Source organism: Netta rufina (genome assembly GCF_964035555.1).
Source record: "Netta rufina genome assembly, chromosome: 1".
Lineage (NCBI taxonomy): Eukaryota > Metazoa > Chordata > Aves > Anseriformes > Anatidae > Netta > Netta rufina.
The window spans coordinates 25350271-25365203 of record NC_140123.1 but is presented as its reverse complement, the minus strand read 5'-3'; the positions used below and the strand labels follow the sequence as shown (position 1 = coordinate 25365203).

At 44.7% G+C, this 14933-nt stretch overlaps 1 protein-coding gene across 2 annotated transcripts in view; it reads left to right on the top strand.

The window, feature by feature from the left end:
- The window catches only part of DCLK1 (doublecortin like kinase 1), a gene marked incomplete at both ends in the record, with an annotated part of 231908 nt that overhangs the window by 87316 nt on the left and 129659 nt on the right, over positions 1–14933 (top strand). The window lies entirely within an intron of this gene.

The following is a 14933-nucleotide window of genomic DNA, read 5'->3' as shown; positions in this document are numbered from 1 at the left end:
ATGGCACTTCCTGGCATTTGAACTGCTCTTCTAAAAGGAATATTGTGGAGGAAGGAAAACAGAGAATGAAAAGGCCTTTGGGTAGCAGTCTGCCTGCAATTGCACTGCTTCATACTTCTCATATGTTTTCACCTGCCTTGCTGTATGGAAGTGGCACTTGAAGTATTTTCAGGAGGATTGATCAGAAGCTAGAATTAAGGATGCAGTTAGATTACATAAAAAAATGCTAAACTTCTTGCATCCCTATGCTTGGAATTTTTCTCTGGGTTGGAAAATAGCTTTAACCTCAGGACTGAGATTTGTATCAAAGGCTTTAAAAAAAAGAAAAGTGTGAAGAAAATTGGATAAACCTCTGAAGATACAGGTGATTGAGGGCCTCACAACAGCCTTCTGCATCTTAATTTAAAGTAGCACAGGTACATAAGAAGGTCCTGCTGTCAGAGCATGATACAGACTTCTTGTCTGTGAAGGCAGTCAGGCAGCTGTGTGCCTTCTCTCCAAGGTGCTTCCTGGCAGGTAATGGTGTGCAGAATTGTGACTGTTCTCCTTCAGATGCCTGGATGAGGTGGTTGCCTTGCAAAGTGAGAATTACATCATGCTGCTTCACAAGTCAGCTATTCGAAAACTAGCAAATGAGCTCTTTAATCCTCGAAAGGGCTGTGAAGGTGAAGAAGGAAGGAGTCCCTGGTGAGCTGGGAGGACAAGACAGCCTTCTGCTGCTGAGCCCCTGGACCCAGAGGCCACGTGTGTGTGCTGCTCGGTGAGTCTTTCTGCATGAACTGCAGTGGGGTGTGTCTGTCCTTCACAGGCACATGCTCAGCACCTTGCAGAAGCTGTAGAAGGGTGAAGTTACCAGCAGTGAGGTAGTTCAGCATGCCCTCACGCAGCAAAGCTGATACATGGTGAGCTTGAGTGCAAGCAGTCATTGTGCTTTGGCTGTGTGCTGCTGCGCTGGTGGCTCACACACAGTTACTGCCACACAGCAGGTGCTCCCTGCCTCTTTCAGACACGCTGTAGTAGTCTGGGAGACTAAAATCAGCAAGTCTAGGCATTTTCAGTTTATCACTTTCCATGTAGATAATTATGTGTAGCTCCGTTGTTTTTGTCCTCTGTATCTGTATCCTGTTTTATTAACAGTACTGCAGTTGGGAGGGGGGCAACTTTTAATGACTGGCGAAATCATCCAGATGCAGCTGTGTCCACCCTTACTCACAGTTTTACTGTGGCATGAAAATTAACATTGGCTCACGGTTTCCATTTTGCTCTTGTTTCTTCTGAAGGGTCCATTTTGGAGAATAATACCATGACAGTCTGTGTCTTTGTGCTGCTATCACACAGTCAAGACTTCCACGCTAGTTTCAAGTTAACAGACCGATCCTGGAAGCAGTTTACCTGCAGCCTCATGAGAGCCAGGATGGATGGGCTGTTCCACCTTCCCCGAAGTGAGTGTTGGCAGAGGGCGGGCATGCCCCTGCTGTCTGCAGCACAGGCATCACGATGCTTTGTGCCGCTGTTTCCTAGCAGTTGCTTCTCCCTGTACTGTGGCATCACATTTCACAGAAAGAAAGAAGTCAGGGAATCCTTTTGAAGCAAAAGAATGAATGTACAGGAATTAAAACAGCACCAAGTTCACATTCAGGATCGATCTTTCAAGATCTAAATCTTATGCTTAATTGTGTGGAAATAATGTCACACCTCTATCAGTGAAGTAGCTGGAAGCCTTAGTGATAATGAAGCTGAAAAGGAAAAGAAATACCTACACCATGTGCTCTATTTCGTTCTAGATTGTCTCTCGAGCTATTTTAAACCTCATTAAAACTGGAAAATTACCTTGCATAACAGCGTGCACTGCAACAGCGTAAGGGGTTTGTGAATAGGAAATGGCAGCCAAACGCCATCACAATCAGCACTGCTGGTTTTGAGGCCAGCCGAGTGCTACTTCTCACAGGTTTTCTATGGTTACAACATGATTGCTATCAGTGTGATGGGAGAAGCTCACAAAGGAGCAAAATTCCTTCTGGCATTGCTTGAAGCTAGCTTAAAATGCTCCAACCGAACTGCACTGGGAATTTGGGAAGGATTTCATATTAGGTGGTGAAGCTTAGACTAAGTTTAACTTAGAATAATCTCTTTTCTCACCACTTGTATTACTTTTTAAAAGGAGCAAAGTCTTCACAAGAAACAAAACTATTGTTCCTACAACCCCTCTCTTTGGGAAGCATTTTCTGTCACTTGGGATTTGATGATGAATGCAGAGCCAGACTGAAAAGCGTTGAGAGGCACATCCACAATTTGAGAACTGGAAGCCATTTCTCTAAGCTAGAGGGAACAGTGCAGCATTTGTGCTTCTCTCCAGAAGCCTCCAGCTGCCCCACTCTGGGAAACAGTAGCCACACGTGGATGGGGAGATTTGGAGGTTTGTTTTCTAACCCAGCAGTGCAGGGAAAATGGAGACGCTGTTGTTAGAAGATCAAGACCTCAGAGAGGATTAAGTGGTTTTCATTTATAGGGCTGGGTTTCAATGGAAGTAGAAGATGCCTGGGAATTAATCTTTCTGCTTTCTGATGTGAAGGAGGATCCAAGAGTGGAGCCAGATAGAAATGAGGGCGCTTGTTATTTAAGCATTGGTTTTCAGACAGGTGGTGTCCTGCTGTAAGTAATTACCCCTTGAAGATAAACTTCTCAAAAATGCAGTCCCTGGGTTGTGGAAGGTTCTTTAGCTAGCAACTGCCCCCGTCATTTCCAGAGATGATCTGTCTGGCCATCACTACAAAAACTAACTTTTCGTTCCTTTATTGTGGGAAGGTAAACCGAACTACAAATCTGATTCTCATCTCTCTTTGTGCAGTGAAGAAACTCATACATGTATATGGGAAGATTCGTGGAGGTTTCTCTGTCAGCACACAGCAAGTGACATGTATGTTTATCCCTTCAGTCTGGGGGCTTATTGCCCTGAATGGTTCCCACACAGGTCCTGGCAAATACACTGCTCGTTACATGGCACTAGCACTGATTTCTCTGTATCTTCCAAGGAGCAACTGCATGGAGTAGATGAGATGAAGGTAGCTCTTCTTTCCCACTGGTTGGTCTCTAGTACTGCTCTTTGCAGTCAGTATTACTCACATGAGACTTCTTTGCTCAATTGGCAACTTCCCTGTTCTTACCATGTTCCCGGAGCAGCCATCTAGCATTTGTCTGAGAAATAATGTGACAGAGCCCACGGTGCTCCGCAGAAATTGCTTCTGCCCTAGAGGTCACTTTCTAGCTCATTTGACAGGACTTAAAGCATTGACTGCATCAGCATCAAATAAAAGAGCAAGCGTTTATAATTTGCTTCTTTAGACTCTCCTTTTTCGTGGTAGTTGCACCTATTTTACTGCAAAACCAAAAGATTAAGTTCTACCACTATGTCTTGTGCTCTGTTACAGCTTGGGGTTACCCTGGTTTTGGTTCCAGCTGTGACTATTTCTGGTGGCTTGGTTCAATGACCTGTCCTTATGACAGTCCTGATGCCTTTGCATGGTGCAAAGTGTTCGAAGGGCTTAAAGCCACTGAAAAATCCTAGGCCAGTTTAGGGCTTTATAAGACAGGAACCATTACTTGCTACATTTAAACTTTCAGTAAATCATGAATTAGTAGAATAATAGAGTTACTCAACCTGTGGTGCACGCAGTTGTGTTGATAGAGGGACAATGTTAAGGTGTAGTTAGTTGCTCTTCTCTTTCAGACACAACCGAACACCTGATAGTCTTTCATCCACCTTTTTTTTGTGTGTCTGTAACCTCGCTGTGGTTTACAGCAGAAAAAAAGCCTGCAAAACTTGGTTAAGAAAGTGGAACATAACTATCCTGTCATTTAAAAAAGAATCTGAAATCATGGTAACCTTCAAAATAGTAAGAGGAGAGGCCCTTTCCTTCTTTGTTAACCACAAGCTCATAAACCTCTTCTGACAGTAAGATCCATGTGAGCAATCACTGGGAAAAGCCACCAGAACTCACCCAGAAAGATCTTGACATTAAGCAGCCTTTTCAGATTTCGAACAGCGCTCTTTCAGCACTCTTTCAGCTCTATCCCTTTCTACCTCTCTCCTTGACCCCTTTGCTCCTGTCCTTCACCCCATCCTCATTCTGCGTCCCCGTGCCCATGCCCCAGGTGGTTGCACAGACTGCCCTCCCCGGTGCTCTCTTAGGTTAGCGCTGCCATTTCAGCAGCATCCCTTTGTGCAGCCCTCTGAATGCTCTGCGGTGCTGGATGAACTGGCAATGCATAGGGAAAAGAGAGGGAAGAAACCCGGCCTTTGTCCCAGGCTCCTGTTCCCTCTGATAGAGGAAAAGGGGGAAGATGAGAGGCGAGGGATCTGCACGCCAGCCATTTAAATGCCTGCAGGGAAGGCTGGAGCTCCGACAGTGCGAGGCAGTTGATGGAAGGCGGTAGGACAGCACATCTGCTTTGGGCTTGTGAACTGGCTGTGGTGCTGGAAAGGAGCTGAGAATCAGGTATGGCAGAGAGAGAGACGGAAGGACTTAGTTTTGATGAAGGAAAAATAATGTATAGAGGAAATGAATTCAGAGACTGTAGATTCTGCATGTTGAGCTCAAGTGGTTGAGCCTGATTGCTTATCAGTACAGTGCAATCGTAAGGGAAACAATAAAAGGAAAAAGACATAATTTCTCTTTCTTGTGGTATGATTACCTTCAATTTGGAGCTGACATTGCTTTCAATAAGTTAAGCTATTAATTCTGCCCCTGTGCCTCTTCTCCTCCTTCCTACTCTGCGTCTGCAGAGAACAGCCTCCTGGACAGGAGCTGCAAAAGCAGCTCTCATCATGGAGGGAGAAAGAGCTCGGCTGGTTCCAGTTGTCCCTTCTCTGCATGATTTAAGCCTTCAGGTTGACAGACCAGTATTTGTGCTGTTCTTCTGTTGTAGCAAATAAGAAAGGAGGCAATGCAAAAATTCAGTGAAGCTACAGTGTGATGGGGGCAACTGGACTGCAAATGGCTGAATGGTTAAGCATGAAGTCTAGGCTTCCAGTGTAGCTTGGATACTTGTTTGAAAGAATTACTGTGGGCTCCCTTACCCATTCCTCTTCTCTGTGTCCCATTGTAGCTGTTGTCATCTTGCCACCTGTGATACACCTGACTTCAGGACTTGACCATTGTTTTCCCCGTGCTGGGCAAGCAGAGCTAGAGTTTTGTTGCAAGAGATGAGCAGTGACTGGGGTGTTCTGGCTGTCTACAGACATCCTATGGAGAACCTCTCTGTAATCATGGCTTCTAAATTTTCCTTGCATTGTGCCTGGAAAGAGATGAGAATTTAAGTTGTACTGCTGTATTTTAAATGCTAAATGCTGTCAAGGGTCCTTAGAGCATGTTGGGTAAGCATCCTTTTTCAGGGGTGTGTTTGTGTGTACGTATACATGCTGAGCTTTTACTTAAAAAAGAAAACAAAACTACCCGAATGACTTTGCATTAAATAGACATTTTTCCACCGCTGTATGTGTGATACCAGGTCTTAATGCTATTAATAGTTAGATGTGAATGTGTTAATGTGTTGGAGCCAGTATTTGATTAATGCTCACAAAGGTACCGCAGCGATGTTGGCAGGTGTTATCCCATTTTGCAGAGGGAATTGAACCTCTGAAAGGTGAAGTACAGCGTTTCAAATACCCTTTGATTGTGAATAGCCAGAGCGGTGTGTCTGTGTCCTGGCTCCCAGCTAGGCAGCCCCTGTCACAGTCTCTGCAGTGGCATAGCTTCATTGTGTTCCCCAGGCTTTGCTGTGCCACCATCTTCTTTCCCTGCAGTCTCCTTTCATTCAATACGTATCTACCGACTTTCCCAGCGAACGCAGAAGGATCCTGCAGATAATGGCTTTCTTCATTATCCTCTTCCAAAGGACACCTGCTCGGGGGATGAGGTAGTGCATGAGCGTGTAATTAAAGACTCCATATAATGCCCATTCCCCAGTAGGGCACTACGAGGAGCACGGCAGCCGCAGCCTCCAGCTCCCAGCTGTGATGCCGCAGTAGCATCTGGTGGCTGCAGCAGCAATTGCACGTGCAGAAATCAGTTTTTTTTTTTTTGGGGGGGGATTCTTGTGCCATAGAGCTGGGAGGGGCATGTGGTAGCTAACGCTGCTTTGTGCTTTCCACTGGCTGGAATCGCCCTAGGGAGGCAGAGTGTTAGAAAAGGTTGTACAATTTTGACACGCTTCTGCAGGGTGTGCATTTGAATAATGCACGTGCACCTTAAAAATTGAGCAAACCGGAGTTTTCAAAGGTAGAGAAATGAGGTTTTTCTGTGTAACATTGCAGTCCCTGCTCCAAAGGATGGCAGGGCTGCAGCAGCTGTGCAGCACGCTTGTGAGCTGTTTGACTTCTATCAGAGCTGGTTGGAAGCAGCTGAACAGCTGCTGCTGAAGCTTTCCCTGCTGTTTTCTGGGACTGACACTAGTGTGAAAAATGTCAGGTGGTTTAGGATCTCCACATGATAATCATCAAAGGTGATCGTGTGGAAGATAACTCATCTACACATGGCACAGCCAGCTCCACGCATTGCATAAATCCCCCTTTCTGCAGAAAAGACAACGTTAGGAAAAACAGGTACCAGGAAACAAAAACAGTCTCTTTGAGAAAGGTAGTGGTAATTTAAAATGGAAGAGGATCTCACTTTTAGTCCTGCCACCTCAGTGTTGTACACGTTCTGGCTGTGATTCGCAGTCAAGCAGGTTGGGAACTGCGGAGGTTACGTGCGTGTTCTGGGGATGTGCGGTGAGCTGTTCAGCGCTGAAGCTGCCTTGTAGCTGAGCCTCAAAGCTGGCAAAAAGTTGTCATCAAAAGCTGTGTGTGTGGCCCCAGGTACACCTGATAAATACGGAGTGTGTGACTGAGGGCTTGAGATTGCACTCGTGGGCATGACACACGCTCGGGTTTCCTTCTATCGGCTCTCCGTGGCTGCAGAGCTAACAGTTCCTTAGGTAGCCCCAGCCTTCCCATCCCGTTATCAGCTTCTCGGTGCTCTCCAGGTAGAGATCCCTGCCAACAGGTTGTGGGGAACCATCCTAGGAACCATCCTAGGTACTCAAATGAGGAGAGAAAGCAGAAAGACAGGTAAGGTGTGCTCCTGTAGTCACTAGATAGAAATCCCGGGGAAGAAGAAATGCTGCAGTGTGGCTCTGTAAATCAGCAGGTCGTGCTTTCAGCAGCTGTCCTGTTTTCTTATAGGTTGTTGAGAGTCTTAGCAAAGACATAGTTGAGCCTTTCCCACTTTTTCTACCAAGCGATCCAACAGCTTCAGTTGCAGTGACCAGTAGGTTTGATAATACTGCACAGAGTTGACTGTTGGCTGCAGGAGGGTGATGTCCTGTGGGTGTGACACAGGTGGCCCCTGCTGTCCTGAGTGCCACCACATTGAGCCACCTCCCTTAGAGACTCGTTGCACACCATCAGCTGTGCCAGGCTGGTGAGGGGGGGAAAAGCCTCCCTGTGTAGGGTGACTTAACTCAAGCAAATGAGGTTTTCTGTGCTTGAAATGGTTTTCTGCCTTAATATCAGCATATTTCACAGCATTCAAAAATAAGCCGTGCTCTGTGAAATGCAGTTACCTTCTAATAGGAGAAGGAACAATAGCATAAATTTTTTTAAAGATCAATGTGCTCTTGCTTTAATACAGTGTCGTTGAACAAAGGCCAAATAGTTTTCATTGATAAACCTTTTATATCTTATTCCAGGGTTAAAGCAGAAGATTTAGCTTCTTCCTTTGTGCTCAAGGAAAATAAACTTCCTTCTCTGCATTATGCTTTTTACTGAATACGCTCCAAAATCAGGACACTTTGTGATGTATGGAAAAATGTGGCTGTGCTGTAACACACTGATTAAACTGGAGCAAGTCACCTCGTGGCTTTTGGAAGGTCAGACTGGAATCGAGCTTGGAATAGGACCTAGAACAGCGAGTTCCTAGGCCTAAGGGTTAAATCTATGTGGTCTAAATTGTAGAGGGGAATGAACCTTTATACCCTGTTAGGACTCAGTACATTAATTAATCCATTATGGCTACTAATTAGCCCTTCCTGCATCTCAGTTTCTAATTTTGGACTTTGAGGACTGTGATTTTCAAACTTTGCAGTCATCTCAAAAATGGTAAGTTAGACAAATGTCTAGTTTCTTGTTTTCCTGTAGATGTTACCTGAACTTGCAGATGTTTTGATGCTGTAAGGCACTTGAAAGTTTTAAATACAGGATTGTGTTTAAACAAAAATTAATTTAAAAAAAAACAGCTGCAGAGTTCAAAGGGTCAAGTGTATTGTGCACAGCAGCATCTAATTGAAAATGGTACCAGAATAAGTTGTCAGACAGCAGGGCTTGCTTCTGCACCAGGTGAAGCAGGGCAGCCACGGTGACTGTACTGCTGAAGGACCATGTTTGCTCACTCCTTAGTGGTTCAGATTGTCTTGTGCTGTCTGCACAAGGAATTAATTCTCCATATCTAGTTGGAAAACGTAAGGGCTGTAGGAGGTAGGCACACAGTGACAAGTTCATAGAAGTACACAAGAGAACAAATAAGGAGAAGTTAGGGTTAAACAAGAATTTGCAAACACAACAACAACATCAGGCCATCTTTCAAAAAGATACAGTGTGCTCTACGGTGGGTTGATACTCAGTGGTCATTTAATCTTCAGTGAGCCTGGTCACCAAAAGTATGTCTTCTGTGTCCTCATCCATGGGTGTTACAAAGAGGTGCACAGTGATGCTGTATCTGGAACACCTCGTTCCATCCTGGGATTTCTTGTTTTTCCTTATTAAGGGAAAAAAACACATGTGCTTCGCTCCACTGGTCATCTAGCTCAATGCTGGAATCCTGACGGTGCTGTTGTGAAAGCTTTCCACGGCTTTGTCTCTCTGCCTGTTGCTTTTATTTCCTAGGAAAGTTACGATTTGTGCTTGTGAATGAGAACACGCTGTAGTGGTCATTATGGATTGTGCTCAGAGACAAATGAAGAGCGTGATGGAGAGAGAACGTTTCACATTTCCTGCCAAATGAGACAAGAGTCAGGTCTGAGAGAAATCCATTTTCTCTCAGCCCACGTCCCAAATGTCTCACCTCAAACCTGAGGCAGTTCCAGGCCTTAACTACTGTGAATTACAGTAATGGGCAGATTGCAGCTTCTATTTTGAGTTTAGGCTAGAAAAACTCCCCAAATTAAATGCTGCGGATCAAATCCTCAGAGGCTGCAAAAGTTGTGTGGTCATTTCCTCTTCTTCCTCGTCCCCATCTGCAGCAGCAACAAAAAGATCCTGAAAAGTTGGCGTTCCTGCAGAAAAGGTCATTTAATAGAAGAGCTGCTCTGCGTGTGGCAACCTGCATAGGAAGAGCTTTGTGTAGACTGTCTGCATGTTTCTTGACATGAATAAGAGCTGGCCTTTAGTGCTTACTTCATCTCATCCCTGCGTTATGCTTGGATAAAGCCTCATCTGTGCGATATGAAGAGACTTCAAGGAGATGGCTGCTGGTGCAGCGGAGCATGGAGTCACTGCCTCTGCATGGTGATCTGAGGAAGTAGGTGAAGTAGTGGGATGAAGCTGGTGTGTAGCTTTAGTGGAGAAAATGAGCTACTTGCTCATTGTCTGCTTCCCACGTAACAAAAGCAATCTCTGTTCGTCATTTCTCGTTACCCTTTGGCCTCTTGTCACCCTGGTATTAAGCCTATTATGGGAATGAAATGGGTTCTATAAACTCAGGTCACTTCTTAATGGACGGTAATTCAAATGATGAGACATGTAATTGGTTATAACTTACCCTACTTGACATGCTTTTCCCAGGACAACTCCAGCGCTCAGGCAGTAGGAGCACGGATGTTATTAACCAGGGCAAGTGTGAAGGACGTCCCACTTTCACATGTCCTGTTTCGTCTCCCTGGGTCAGATGCACAGTAACTTTCATCCAGACAGACGTAGCTCGTGTGATGTGCGTATAAACACCTTCAGCATCAAAAGCAGGGAGAAATTCCTGCCTGCCTTCATTATAGTAAACTCGGATGCATTACCAGCAGTGGCAGGTAATGAGCAGACAGTAAAATGAGGGGATGGTGCTGCAGCGCATGTGCCTCTGCTGCGTCTTCCCAGCACTGGTCACAGATTCCTTCCTTCTGAGGAGGCCAGCCTTGTGCCAGCCTTTAAGAAGGGTATTTTATGCTCTTTGCATTACCAGGAGTTTGAAACCCTTACATACTCAAGGCAGAAGATAGAAAATTTCTTGGAGAAGTTGCTAATTGCAGCAATAACAGTGCATTTATTTTTTCTTCTTTCTAGCACAGGTCTTAAGACTTAAAATGTCTTCGGATGCTGGAATGCACTGATACGGTGTGGTAGTGTAATTTGCTGTCTTAAAGCCTCACTGCCTTTGATTTATTTCCATTAAGAAGAAGAAATATTCCTCTAAGCTGAACGGACAGACACAGATATTTATTCCCACAGAGCGGAAAGCTCATGAGCTTCAAATTCCTTTTTTAAAAATAACCACAGGAACTGCAAAGATTTTTGGTTAGAGGAAGGCTGAAAGTATTTTCCTGTCTTTTTCTTAGATTTCCTCCAAACCACCAAAGACAGTAGTCACGTGTCAGGCTGATAAAAGAAAGGCATTTTCCTAAGGAGAATCAGAGCCTGGTTTCATGCTTGAGAACAGTCAGAAAGCACGAAAATGCAGAGGTTCTTACTAGGCTGTGCAGGTCAAAATTGTAATGATTTGTTTGTGCCTGTTCCTGAATTTTTGAAAAGCATTTAGTGTTCTTGTGGTGTAAAAAAAAAAAGTTGTCACCTGCTGCTTTTTCCCTTGCCTGCCTGAATATTTAAAAAAACATGTTAATTCACATGCTTTCAGTATGTATGCTATTAATTGAGGGGAAAATTTCTGCAGGCCTCTAGGACAGCTTTTGGAATTGTTATTTTACTCCCAGGGAGTTTTGTTCATTTTGTATGGTAGCAAATGCACTTTCTGCTGGACTGCGTGCACAGATCCTCATCGGCTGTAACGCTCTGGGCTTCGGCCATTTCCTTACTGCAGATGAATAATGAATAAGCTGTGGTTGGAAAGCTAATGGTTCAAGATGAAATCAGAAGCTCGTTGCAGCATGGATGATACTCATTTGTCATCTCCATGGAAACACCTATTTGTCAAGGCTGCAGCGAAGACTGCAACAAGAAAGTGAGCGGCTGTCGGAGGGCTTTTGCTGGGAAGCAGAGCTAGCAGATGATGGAGTCACACAGGAACGCAGCGTTATTTGTGAAATGGGATTAGTTTAATAAAATGTAAGTTGTTAACCTTGAAGGATGTGGATTTTTACAGAATCACAGAATTGTCTAGGTTGGAAGAGACCTCAAGATCATCGAGTCCAACCTCTGGCCTAACACTAACAAGTCCGGTAGAATTGAGGAAAAAAATGCATCGATGTCCAAGGGAATCTCATTCTCACCTGTTGTGTTTGAGATGCACGTGGTAATTTCAGGCCTAGGAGCTGCACGGCCCCCTTGCATCCAAAATGTGCCTGCATGGCCCCCTGCAGTCTGCCTGCTGTAAATGTCACTGGATTTAACAGTGCTGGTTAGCAACAGAAAGAATATTCTATTAGCCAAGTAAATTATAACAAAACGAACTGGTTTTAGAGTTTTCCATAGCTGAGTTTGTGTTAAATCTTTTCTTTCTGTTAGTGGAAAATAAGAGACTTGCGGAAGAGACATGGTGGTACAGTGGAGTAGCATTCCTCAGGGCTGAGTGTCCTGTTTATTCTCTCATACAGGTTATTCTCTCCTTTAAATAATAATAAAGATACAAGTGCCAGTCCTGAAACACTGCTTAGTGTGTCTTTCCATAACAGGCTTGAGCTTTTAGTTTTGTGTGTAATGTGGTGGGCTCGGTATTTATTTTTTAGTACTCTTAAGATGGCTTAAACTGCGTGCTGGCAGGTAAGCTCACAGCATCAGAGAGGCAACAGAAAGAGCATTGAAGGCTTCTCTTCCAACTTCATGTGAAGTGTGCTTCAGCTTTTAGAAGCAGGAAAGAAGATTTTGGAGCTGGCACTACTCTCTTACAGGACCACCATGTACCTTCATCGAGGCAGGCGATGCAGGAGGGGAAAATAACCTTTTGTCCCCCCTCCAGAGCTGGACTGAAATGCCCGTGACCAGGTGAAACAGAGCTATCCTCATGGAGAGAAGAGGGGAGAATCAGAACAGGTTGCTTGGCAGTTTGATGTCCAGGTAAAGTCAGTAAGGCCTTTGGTCCCATGGCACTGGCAAAAGTGGGAGGAATTGGTGGAGGTGAGGGCTATCTCCTGTAAATCACGGTCTGTTCTATTTTTTATTTTTGTTCTGCTTCTGTTTAGGAAAATTACTAAAAACTGAGGTTGTGATTTTATTTTCTCTTTTAAAAGAATGAGCTGTTCAGGAAGAGGCTCATAGCCACCTGTCAGGAGTTTTTTTTCTTTTTTCTTCTAAGCCTGTATAAGTGCTGCTGCTGCTTATCCTTTGCAATTAGTTTCAAAAAATCATTTTAAAAAAATGATCAGAAATTTCGGCTTCCTTTTGCAGAACATTTACTGTGGCAGTTCCATAAAATGAAGAGTACTGCACGTTTACTTCCAGCATGTTAGCAGCCCTTGTGACACAGGGAAACACTTGGGTGTTGATTCAAATGGTACAATTTACTCATTACACTACCTGTGACAGTTCTTACACTTGCACTGATGTTTCCTGGCTTTGATAGTTATGTTCTCCTGTAGTGTCTCTTGTTCCATGTTACTACAGAGATGGAGGATGCTTTGGTGGGACCTGGCCGTTTGCTCTGATGTCGAGCATGTGACATCTCCTGCAACTTTCCTAAGGCACATCTCTCTGCCTGAGAGCAAGAAACAGAAGATGAAGAGTGAGCAGAGAGACAACAGGATGGGAATAAGGTAGCTGAGGCAGCAGGTATTAAAGGAAGAAAGAACGAGAATAAGAGTGACAGCAGGAGAAAGTGAACTGCAGGAGAAAATGGGGGAATGTGTGAAACACAAACCTCACGCTGCAAGAACTCGCTTTGCAGATTGCTCGTAGGCAAGCACGGCTTTAAGGAAAACAAGTTAATGCAGCTGAAATGTCAGGAAAGGAGTGTGGTGTCCTCCTGGGTGGAAACAACAGACTTCTTATCTTTAAGAAATATGAAGTCATTGATCTTGGAGCTCTGCAATAAGAATGCTCTTGGGGATATAGGAGAGCTCATTTATGCTCCCTTTCCCCCCCTTTAAGAATATCTGGATATAAAGATGCTGAGTACGAAGCCGCAGTTTCCTTTTTGGAGAGGGTAAAACAATGTAAAAAAAGGCACATTAAACCCAGCAGAATCCTTAAACCCCCTCCAGAGAGGAAGCCGTGAGGTCGGAGCTGTGAGGCTGAGCTGCCAGCACTGTGCCGAGCTGTGGTTTGGGCTTCGTGAGGTCGCAGCTCCACCTGGTGCACGAGGGGGACACGGCAGCAGCAGCCCGGGGTGCTCTCATGTGCTGGGATGTGGGGATGTGCTCTGCTTCCTCTGCTCTGCTCTTCTTTGCTCTCCTCTGCTCTGCTCCCTGCTGGGGACAGCCACCTGCAGCCCTCGCTGTCCTCTCCAGGTGTGCATCGTGCGTGGTCCAGGGGTGCAGGAGCAGCAAGTGGCGCCGCTTTCCAGCAGCCATCTGCCTTCACTGGGCATCAGAAGGTCGACAGTTTATTCCAGGTACAGCAGGCAGGCTCTTTATGGTGTTCCTGAGGTGAAGCCACATACGGAGAGTGTTTGAAGGCTGCTCTGGATAATTAAAATGGAACGCAGACCACTGGAACCACTTCAGATGGACACAAACTCCTTAAGTCTTGTTTAGAAGCAACATCAATTCCCTGAAGATTCACGGTTGGTTAGGGGCTACCACAAGGCTGCAGCATGCAGTTAGGATGACAGATCTTTATCAAGAGCAAATCCCTTCTGGAGTGGCCAGCTCAGGAAGGTGGACACTTGGTTTTGCCCAGGAAGTATTTTAAAAGATGCTCCAGTGAGTAACTTAGCTTTATGTTCTTCCGAGCCTTCAGGTTGGTTCATTGTGCCACTCAGCTTTCATCCCATCTAAAATGTTCTTCCTGAAAATCTAGGGTCACTTGACAGAAATTAATATCGTACTTGGGCGATCAGCTTTTACCTGCAGAGCTAAGTTCAGATGTAATCTAGAGGATCGTTAGATACCTTATAAGAGTCTCAATTGGTGCTCTCTTCTTTTCCCTTTCCTGTGTTCCCATTTCCCTCCTCTCCTGCACTAATCTGCATGTTCAGGAAGTTTTGAGACAAGGATGCCAAGTGCAGGTGTTTATGAAGGTTGGCTAGTAAGGCTGTTTTGTGCTTAGACTCTAAGCTACCTCCACAGGCAGAAGATACCTCTTGAAGGTAATTCAGAGCACTTAAAGTTTTCCTCCTGCTCTGAACCAGCTTTTAAAATTCTTTTTCCTACTGAACAACTTTCTGTTTGTTTTGTTTTGTGTGAACTTCTGTGAGTGCTTTCTCTTCCTTGTGTGGAATGTCAAGGGAAAAGAAGCACAGTTTTATTGTAGCAGCTGTGAAGGAATATTACTGCCTAAGGTGTGCCCAATCATATATTGCTCAGAAAAAAAGACATACAAAGCCCCTGTTCTGAATCTTAATTCTGGACTTCTGTGGATACATCACTTCTTGTAAAAAAAAACTCTGGCTCTTACTCAGAGCTTAGTCTAGGTCCTTGTAGATGATTTCTACGCCAAGTTACTGCTCTGAAGTAGACAAAAGGCATTTTATGTGCTTTCAGGATTGCTTTATTGTAAGAAGGAAAGTACGCTGGCAGTCTCTTGTCTCCTGCAAGGAAGGGTTGTGCTACAGGCTACTCAGCTTGAAGAAAAGGCAAAATAA